The sequence below is a fragment of the Hippopotamus amphibius genome, chromosome 15, assembly GCF_030028045.1.
Source record: "Hippopotamus amphibius kiboko isolate mHipAmp2 chromosome 15, mHipAmp2.hap2, whole genome shotgun sequence".
Taxonomy (NCBI): Eukaryota; Metazoa; Chordata; class Mammalia; order Artiodactyla; family Hippopotamidae; genus Hippopotamus; species Hippopotamus amphibius.
In genome coordinates, this window is record NC_080200.1 from 33,156,622 (window position 1) to 33,167,389 (window position 10,768).

The window sequence follows — 10,768 nt, forward strand, 5'->3', positions numbered from 1 at the left end:
GCGAGGGGGTGCCCCCCCGGCGCGGCCCGGGAGGGGCCGGGGACACCGGTCAGCCCCGCGCGGAGACCGGCCGACGCGCGCTCGCGTGGCGCCCTCGCGGGAGGAGGGGGGAGGCGGCGACCCGGGCCGAGGCCCGAGACGGTCCCCCCCACCACACCGGGGGCGGCGCGGACACGGCGGCCGGTCCGCAACGCGCTGGCCGGGCCCCGACCCACGCTCGGGCGGGAGCGCCGGGGGACGGCGGCCCCCCTCGCCCCAGCCGCAACGACCTCGGCGGACGGGCGGCGGCGGCGGCGGGCCACGGGAGCGGCGCCGCAGCGGGCCCGGGGAGCGAGACGCACCGGGGCGCGGCCCCGGGGGCCGGCAGGCGGGACGGACGGACGGGAGCAGGCAGACGGATGGACGCAGACAGGGTGGGCGAGGCGCGGCTGGGCGGCGTCGCGCACGCGCAACGACACAGCGGCAGGAAGCCTCCGGGGGCGGGGGAGACGGGCGCGCGCGCCCCCGCGGGGGGGACCCGGGGGCCACCCCAAGGACACGGACGCGAGTCCGCCGCCGGGGCACGACACGGGGTCTCACCGCCAGAGGCCCTCCAGCACAGGGGCGGTCCCGCAGCACGCACGACGGCGCCTGGCCTCCTCGGGCCCCCGTGGGACCTCCCCGCAGGGGCTCGCGGCCGCCACCGCCGACCCCGGAGAGCCGCGGCCGGCCCGCGACAACACTCTCCCGCACGCGCACCGGCGCGCCCCCACACCGCCCACCTCTTCTTCCCCGTCGGGAACCGACAAGCACTCCACCAGGGGACGCCGCCGGCCGTGGCGGCCGGGGGCGGCACCCTCACGGGGCAGGGCCAGGCTCGATCCCGGGCGGGGGAAGGGGTGGGGGGCAGGGGCGAGGGCAGACCGGCGGCGACGGGGAGGGGGCGGCTCACACGCACGGCCAGGGCCACGGAGCAGGGCCGGGGGCGCCACCCAGGGGGAGACAAAGGGCCGGGGCACAGCCGGGCCACCAGGAAAACCAGCGCGGGGCCCCACCGCCCCACACCAGGGGGCGGTCCCGCCAACGCCTGGGACGCCGGCCGGCGCCCGCCACCCTCGAGGGCCTCCCCACGACCCGGCCCCGCCGCCGGGGCCTAGCATGCGACGGTTCCCCCCGCGTGCAGCGGAGGAACCCGTCCACCCCTTCGCGCATCCATCTGCGTCGCCTCCACACATCCATCACCACCTCAGCCAACCCCAAGGGCTCACACGTCCTGGGGAAACGCTCCCGAGCCAGGCGGCCCGACCTAGGGCCACACACCGCCGCCGGCTGCGGCTCGAGGCAAGGGCAGGCGCGGCAGGGCTCCCCGTGGCTGCGGGACTGGGGAGCCGGGACCGGGGGGTCCCCCCCTCCGGGCTCGCCAACGGAGGCGACCCCGCACGCACACACGCCACCCCGCGCCTCGGACACCGGCTCGGCTCGGCCCGGCGGGACCCTCCCCCGACTCGGAGGGGGGAGGCGCGGGCCACGGTAGGCAAAGAGCGGCGCTCGGCCCCACCGCGGGACCGGCGCACCCCTCCCGCGGAGGCGAGGGGGTCTACCCACGTGCTCTGGCAGTCGCCACGGTGGCCACTGCACACTTGGGAGGGGCGGCAGCTGGGGGGTTCGGTACCCCAAGGCTCCCTCTCGGATCGCTAGAGAAGGCTTTCTCACCGAGGGCGCGTCATCCCCCACTCAGCGCCTCTCCTTCGGGCCCGCAGAGGCGCTTCCGTGAGCCGCCTACACCTCCTCCAGTCGCCTGGAGGGGAGGGGGTCTGCGGTATGGGTAAGCACACGGCCCACGGGAGCGTTCGCGGCCAGGGCCGGGGCACGACCTCGGTAAGGCTTGCTGCCCTCGGGCTCGCCCCTCGGGCCCTCGAGGGGGAGCACGCCCAAGATGCGTGACACAGCCCCCTCTCTCACAGGCCCCGGCCCCCACGATCGCTCCCACGCCCGCGCGCAGCCCCCCACGTAGTGGGGACCACACGGGGCGTGCGCTCGGCCAAGCTCAGGCCCCCACGGCACGCCGCTGAGGACCAGCACAACGAGGCGGCCCCTGGCCCCACCGCCGGGGGGAACAGGCGGGCGCACCTCCCTTACCGTCTCGACCCCCCCAAGAGAGAGCCGCTCACGGCACCCGCCACGGTGGCGGAGACCCGAGGGACACGCTGGGAAAGGGGAACAACACCACCGCTCGGCCTCGGGCACCTGAGGGACGACCTGGAGCGCTCCAGGAGCACCACGGAGGGCCAGGCGCGGCACGCTCGCACACCGACGGGGGGCGCGCAGCGTGGCGGCGGGGCGGCCCTCCCCGCCGCGGGGAGGGCCGCTCGCGAGGCGTACGCCAAAGAGGCACAGCGAGAGCGTCTGCTGCGTCCGAGGACCCCGGTCCCCGCCCACGCTGGGAGGCGGGGGCGGGAGACCGCGGGTTCGGGGCCGGAGGCCGCACCCCTGCCTTCCGCACACCCCGGCAGGCGGGGCGGAAGAGAGGCGAGGAGCCCGCGGACAGAACGAGAAGAGCGGTCCCGTCCCCCAGGAACGTCCGTCCCTCGTCTGGCACGGCTTAGGCCCAGCCCAGCGGAGCGTGGCACCACCACATCAATCGGTTGACCCACCCAGCCTAAAGCCACGGCGGGGGAGGCCCGCAGGGGAGGCACGGCGAAGACCCATCACACGGAGGCCCGCTTCCGCCTCGCCGGCGCCCCTTCGTCTCGGGCAAAGAGCAGCCAGCCACCCCAGAACGAGAACGCCTGACACGGGGCACAGAGCCTGTGGGGTGGGGTCGTGCCGGCCACTCACCACCGGGTGCCTGCAGCGGGGGCAGCGCACAGGGTCGAGCACCCGACGCCACCTGGCCCCGCCGCCCTCGGGCTCAGCCAGAGGCCGGAGGCGGCACCGCGGGTCGGGGCAGCCGGACGCGCACGCAAGAGCCGGCGCGCAGGCCCAAGCGGGCAGCTCAAGCGGCAAGGACCGAGCCGGGCGTCAGACAGCCGCCCCCAGCCCGGAGTCCTGCCCGCGTCCGGAGCCCCAGCGTCTATCGGCGACAGACGCAGAAGAACACCGTGTCAGCACCTATCTGGTGGCAAAAAGGCCCCATTTCCGGCGGAAGAAATCATCGCGCCCGACAGCGGGGCCCACCCACGAGGTTCACGGGGGCCCCCGGAACCTCGGTCCGGCCACCTGCCCCCAACACTTCCCCATCCACACTTGCCCCGGAGCGCCCGGGGCCACCTGGTCGACCCGGGGATGGAGGGGTGGCAGAGTGGGCCGGGGACACGGGGGAGAGGGAGCGGGCTGGGGACGCCCTCCCCGGTCCCCCCACGCGGGCAGGCACCGGTCCATCCGAGTCTCCGGGCCAGGACTTGGTTCCAAGAAAGAAACACAGCACCCCTCCGAGCCGCCTCCGATGAGCGGGCCCCATGAGGGACCACGCCCGGGCCCGGGAGCCCCTCCCCGGGCCACCCAGTATGGCTCGCGCCAGTCCCCACCTCCCGGCCCGGACTCGGGGTGGAGAGCGGAGGGGGGAGACAAAGTCGCGTCCGACGACCGGGACCCACGCGGGCACGCTGACAGGCCGGGTGCACCCTCGCCGGCCACCTGCGCGAGCAGGGGCCGGTCCGTCCACGTCTCCGGACCCATCGGGACTTGAACCCATTTCTCCAGGGAGACGCCCGGAGCCCACGGGGCAACGCACCCAGGCCCGGGCCAGCCTCTCCGGGTCACCGCTGGCGGCCCAGGCCGGTCCTCACCTCTGGAGTCCGGCTCGGAAAACCATCGGCCCGAAAGCATCTGACGACCGGGACGCACGCGCGTCCACCACCGAGCCCGTGGCGGCCTCCACCGGCCTCAACGCTCGGCCCGAGCCGGTCCCCACCTCCGGAGCGGGACGCGGGGGGCACCGGGAAAGGGAGGTGGGGGGGGTCGGGGAACGAACGCTCCCAAGGGCGGCCCAGGAGAAGGCCGGGCCACCAAGTCCCAGGCGCTCCGGGCGCGGCAGACCCTCTCCTCTCCCACCGCGGCGGCACGACCCGACATGGGTTCCCGCGGCCGGAGGGGCACGGGCGCATGCTGGTCGACCCGGCCAGGCGGCCCCTCAGCCCCGGCTCGGGAGCGCGGCGGCAGTCACAGCCCCATAGATCTGCAGGCCCAATCTCAGGCGACAGCAGGAGGCGCCTACGCCTCGGCGCCACCGGGGCTGCCAGCACCAGCGTCGCCCGCCTCCCGGAACTCTGCTTCGGGCCCGGCGGCTGAGTCACAGCCCTCGACAAGGTCGCCGGAGCTCCGGAGGGAAGGGACAATATAAAAGCGGCCGCCAGGTGGCGCCCGACAACCGGCTCGAACGTCCCCGGGCCGGATCCCGGTCGCCGGCCGGCCACCGAGGACGCCGGAGCGCCGGGCCGCCCAAACGCCCGAGCTCCTCCCGGAGCGGGGCGGGCGTCCCGCGCGGCCCCGAGGGGTCCGCCTCGGAGCTAGCTCCCGGCCCGACACGACACGACACGACACGACACGGCGCGTCCCGATCCCCGGCAGCACACGGGGGCGGGGGTAGCTGGCAAGATGCCGCCGGGAGGCTGCCTGGAAGGGGACGCGATTCCAGGCCATGGGGGGGGGGGGGGGCGCGGGGAATTCCACGGAGACGCCCACAGTGCCACAAGCGAGATCCCCAGCTCCCCGGAGGGTGAGAGGGAGGGAGGGAGGGAGGGAGGGAAGGCGGGGACCAGCGAAACGAAACCAGGCAAGCGCTCAGAGAACGACGCAGGAACTCATCCCTTCTGGCACGGGGAAGGGCTTTGGAAAGCTGATACGCAGAGCCCGGAAGCTAGAAACGAAAGTAAACATACACTCTGGCCCCACACAAATGGAAACAAACATCTATTTCCGCACAGACCGCGACAAAGTCCAAAGAGAACACATGGGTGCGTGGGTGGGGAACATGCCCTTGAGGTCAGAACGTGGATTTCAAAATGGACTGACCACAGTCACCGGCGGGCGGGGGCAGGGGGGCGGGGAGCAGCGAGTCAACAGCCATCCACTAAAGAAACCGCGTTCCAGGACATCTACACAATGCAACGTGGTGAGTGTGCGTGCGTGCGTGCGTGTGTGTGTGTGTGTGTGCGCGCGCGCGCGCGCGCGTGCGTGTGAGAGAGAGATTTACAGTAAAGGTTCACAGTGACCTGTCGTCCCACCAAAATCAAACCAAGCCAAACTACCAAAAAGTCAAAGTCAAGCTCTGGGACTGCTGTGGCCCTTCAAGGAGTACGTAAAGGCACACACACATGTACGTGTATGCACACGTGTACACGTACAGACACACACACGTGTACACGTACACACACACACGCATCTGAAAACCTCAAGCATGTCCCATAAGAGGTTCCTGTCCAAAACAGGGCAAGGCCTCATGCAACGCAGCCCCCCCAGAACAAGCAACCCGATGGGGAAAGTGGGCAGGAGGCCTGAACAGAGCAGACCAAGACCAGGCATTTTCATCCACAAGGAAACAAAGCCAGAAAAAACCAACAGAAAACAACGCCCACAAAGGAAACAAAGCAACAAGGACGACGACCCCCACCACTCCAACAGCAACCGCAACACAGTTTTCCACTGTCAACAAAGCAACCAACAGTACCTTTCTTGGGGGGTGGGGGCGGGGACAAAACCAAAAGCCAAAGGAAACCTTTCCCTGAAATACAAGAAACAACTGGGGCTGCCTAGCTGGCGCACTGCTTAAGAATCCGCCCGCCACTGCAGGGGACACGGGTTCGATCCCTGCTCCAGGAAGGTCCCACATGCCGCGGAGCAACGAAGCCCGTGAGGCACAACGACTGAGCCCATGTGCCGCAACTCCTGAAGCCCCCGTGCCTGGAGCCCGTGCTCCGCACCAAGAGAAGCCACTGGCAATGAGGAGCCTGCGCACCACAACGAAGGGGAGCCCCCACTCACCGCAACGGAAAGAAAGCCCGCGCACAGCAAAAAAAGACCCAACGCAGCCCATCAAATACAGAACCATTTTTTTTTTAAATGGAGGGTATGATAGAAAGCGCTGGCATTTCTCTGCACAAGCATACACGGCCAGGCCCAGGATCTGGAATCGCGACAGCAAGTTCCAAACGGCAGAGGAAAGTGGCTCCTGACGGGACACCTATTTTTCACGCTGAGAGAGACCACCACCATGTCATGCTGGAGGACTCAGAGATATCACCTGGCGCCTGACAGAATGGCTCCCCGACAACAGATGACACTACGGAAAACAGCACAGAAGTCCCTGAAAGCACTGCACCAACAACTACCACGTGACCCAGCAACTCCACTACGTGCCCACCGAGGGGGTGAGGGTGACACATACATACACGTGTATGTGTATCCACACCTATCCCTATGTAGCCATAGTTAGGGACATACCGATAGCGCTCTCTGTGTGCATACGTCTCTACCTAGTCACACACAGGCGCGCGCGCGTTTATGACTCAACCCTACCAGGGAATGAGGTCTTGCCATCCGCGGAAACATGGAGAGACCCAGAGGGTATTGCGCTACACAAGATACCTCAGGTCGCGAGACTATCATGTCTGTGAAGAACGTACACAGCAATACACACACATGAACACAAAGAAGGAACCGCAAACAGGTTCCTCGACACCTAAAAGGAACAAATGGGGGGTGGCCAGAGGAGGGAGGGAGGGGGGAAGAGGGAGACGAGTGCAATAGGTGAGGGAGAGGAAGCGGTGCCCACTTCTAGTTATGAAATAAACAACTCACTCGCAGGATGTCATGTACAGCAGGCGGAATAGAGTCCATCCTACTGTCATGACATCGAATGGTGACAGACAGTAACGAGACTTATCACGGAGATCCCTGGGCCATGTGTAAACATAGCCACTCGCTAGGGTATACACCTGAAAACCAATATACTCTTGTCAGTCTGTTAGACTTCCATTTTAAAAGGGCGGGGGGAGGAGGGAGGGAGGGGGGAGGGGGGCAGAGAAAGGAGCAAGAGGAAGAGGAGGGTGGTGGGGGAGGAGGAGGAGGGGGGGGAGGAGGAGGAGGAGGAGGAGGAGGAGGAGGAGGAGGAGGAGGAGGAGGAGGAAAAAGATGGCTTGCCTTGAAGAAATCAACAAAAGGAAAGAGCGAGAGAGACAGAGACAGAGGCAGAGAGAGACGCGAAATCAAGAGTGGACACTCAGGTGACTGCAAGAGTTAAGGGAGATTAAGACAAGAAACAAACTCCCAACAGTAGTTTGGTAAGTCCAAAATCAAGATTTGGATATCATGCTGGCATCAAGCACCAACCCTTCTAAATGGACACAAAGACACACAGGCCTCCCTCACTTGGGGCGGGGGGGTCGTCAGGACCAGGAAATGACCATGCAAGCGGAAGCTGGAAAAGGCAACCTTGTTCATCCACGGCGGAAACATACCATGGTCCCACAGCATTCAAAACATTGTATCAAAACATGTACAAACGGCTCTTCCTCACTCCCAATGAAAACTGCAGAGAACGTCCAAAACAGCCAACGTGTGATTTGCTTAGCAGATTGTCATGGAGAGCCTCGACCAGAAAGCATCGCTTTCGGTTTGTAACATCATAGGAACAGCAGTCTCAACAGCGCTTGCCTTCTTGGCGCAGTATCATTTCTACGCCTGGATACACAGTCCTACTTTGGGGTGGGGGGGTGGGGGTGAGGGAGCCCTGCCAGCAGTTCCTATTTTTCAAAGCAGACCTCTTCCCCCTCCCCCCAACCACCACCACCATTTTTCTTATTTTTTTTCTCTTTCCTCTGGTCTCAGGTTCTGCCCAATCCAGTCCACTGGCCTCCATCCCAGGCCACTGTGGGCTGTGTGTACAGATTTGCAAGATGAAGACAGTTCTCCCCAGAGAACCGGGCAGCCGCCCGGCTGAGATCTAAAAACCGATCTGCTCATGCAGTTCCACTTTTTCTTTTTCTCTTTTAAATGGGCTTCTTTCTGTCAAGGAGAAGATTTCCAAATCAAAAGGAGACCGAAAGATTTCTAGGTTCCACAGCTTCAGGATTCCATGGATCGGGGGTGTCAAAAAGTCTGCGCAGGGCCTTCAGTAAAGGCCGTCTTTCTCAGCGCACACAAGTCAACCCGAGACCAAGGCAACCTGAGGGCAAAACCCCTCGCTTGATTTCATTTCTCCCATTAGGCCCCGAACATCAGAGCGCGTGTGACAGAGAGAGAGAGACAGAGAGAGACAGAGACAGAGACAGAGACAGAGACAGAGACAGAGACAGAGAGACAGAGAGAGAGAGAGAGAGAGAGAGAGAGAGAGAGAGAGAGAGAAACCCCACAAAAGAGAAACAAACGAAAACCCCAGCAAAGGTTCCATACATTGTTCGCCAGGATTGGAAGTGATGACGTCGTTGCGGGGGAGGGGGAGAATTATGCGGAGGGCACTTGCAAACCTCGCGGTTGCAGCCAGCAGGTGCTGACAGATACGTTTTTGAAACCGGCTGGCGGCGCCCTTGAGCTTCCTACGGTTCTGACCATACCCGTTCTCAGGGAGGTGGCTGTGGAGCCCAGGATAGGCCACGCCAAAATGCACCTCCGTGGCACAGTGATCATTTGGCGTGACGGTGACCTCAAGCAGGCGGCCAACACAAGAGGGACCCTCGGGCTCTTCTTTGTGTCTCCCTGAAAGCGAGACATCCATCTCTCTCTCGGGTGAAAGGCGCACTCCCTGCATCTGCACCTGGAGTTAGGAGGACGCTCCGATCCCCAAAGTAGGGAATTCATTGGGGCCGAGAAGCCTAGGGAGACAGACACTGTGACTTCTTTCAGGGACCCCCCCCAAGCCCAAACTCTGTTTAGATTCTTCCTTCCCTCAGGGCGCACCCGAAAGCTAAGTCTCTCGGTCTGATCCCTGTCTCACACATGTACTGTCCCTTGGTCTACACAGTCGAAAAGCTGCCCGCCTCAGCCACTTCTCACGGCTAGAAGGTAAAACAACAACAACAACAACAAACGAACACGTGTTCCCGCTCCCGCTTCCTCTATCCGCCTTGAGTCCATGTTAGGATGAGTCCAGCCACGAGGACTCAAGAGGGGCAGAGGGGGAGATTTCCCCCTCCCCCAAACAGGAAGGGGTCTGGAACTCTCTTCCCAGTGGCCACCCAGCTCAACTCTGGGTGCCTGAACCCTAGTTTGCCTCCTTTCGAGTTTTAAATGCTCTTCCCTGGGTTAGAATCACAAGGAGAGATGCTCACGCATGTATGTCTTCCAAGTTTTACGTGACATGGGGCAGCCCTCCTAAGAAAGCAAAGAAAGACTCAGAGAAGTGGCAACACCTACAATCTCTTCGGTTCTGCTGAGGAGAGGGAGGAAATCTGGGAAAGTAACTATACTATGGCCCGGGCTGGCGGGCGCCGGGGTGGGGGGGGTGTTAAGGGAGCTAAAGGAGGATGAGATTTCTTAGAAACTCATTCTTAGGCACAGAAACATTGGATGGATGCGGGACCCCACCTCTTCTTTTCCCTTGTGTTGGGAAGATCATTTGGCTCCTGCCAGCTGGGGTTTCATGCCCCCACGAATCATCAGGTGAGTGCTCCGGAGAAAAGAGCGAGAGCACAGGTCAGGAGAACATGGAGAAGATGGCTGCCGGATGCCCGGGGCCACACGGATGTCTTCGGGGGCACAGGCACGTCCACGATCTGTGGACCATGTCTACGGCAGATTGGGTGTGTAGGTCATTTTGAACAGGCTCCCATCCACCTGCCCTCATTGGGGTCCTGTCTCCAGCTCCCCTGAGCGGTGCCGTCACGGCCAGGTGAAGACAGGGCTCCTCCAGGGGCGGGCCCGTGCCAGAGAAAGGGAGACGGCAGTGAAGTCATCGAGCTTCGGGTACTTCTACCAGAGTGACTCTCCTTCATCAAGTCCCCGGCAGGTGGAGGGACACGTCTTTCTGACACGGTGGGGCCAGGGGAGGCTTAGAAAAAGGCTTCTGACAACCGCACCATCAAGTATGAGCTCTCCGTTTCCTTGACGGAAGAGTCCCCCACTCTCCCAAGTGGTAGAGCTAGGAACGGGCCCCTCGGGTCCCATCTTACACGTGAGAATGACATGCTGACTTTACCCCTCTTCAAGGCGGAGTTTGTAAAAGGTCAGCCCTGGAGGAAGGACCCAGCTTGTCAGTCCTCTCATGCTATCATCCAAGCCGAGGAGAGCCGTGCCAGGCCTCCACGGAAGGAATACGGCGGTCGGCTGCCTTTGGAGAAGATGGCTCTGTGAGCAGCAGCGTGGAAACCAACCGAGAAGCAGGGGCCACTCTAGAGGCCAGCAGGGTCCTTAGGGGCCCAGCCAGGCCAGGCCAGGCCAGGATGGAGAGAGGGGATGGAGCCGGACCTTTGAGGCCCTAGCCTCCACAGCACCTGGGATTCTGCTGGGATTCTTGAGAAACTCGCTCCACATTCTAGAAGGGCCTGCGTGTCACAAAGATACGAAGCCATACTTTCCTTAAAGAGCACCTGCCCTCAGGAAGTGGCACTCAGCACGCTCGCTGGTGATGGGCCAGACACACCCATAGACACTCAGGTTCCAGGGAAAAGCTTTGCTCAGCTCTTTCTCCCCTTGCGTCCTCAAAACACAAAGCCATCGCTTCCGGATACCAGGGAAGCTCTCAGGTAGGTTTGTGCTGGGGCGGGCGCCAACTAGAACTGTGAAGAGGGGAGATCGGAGCCGCAGAAGCTCTGGGGCCCCGAGGAAAGACGCCGCCGCCGATCCACCTCTCGCA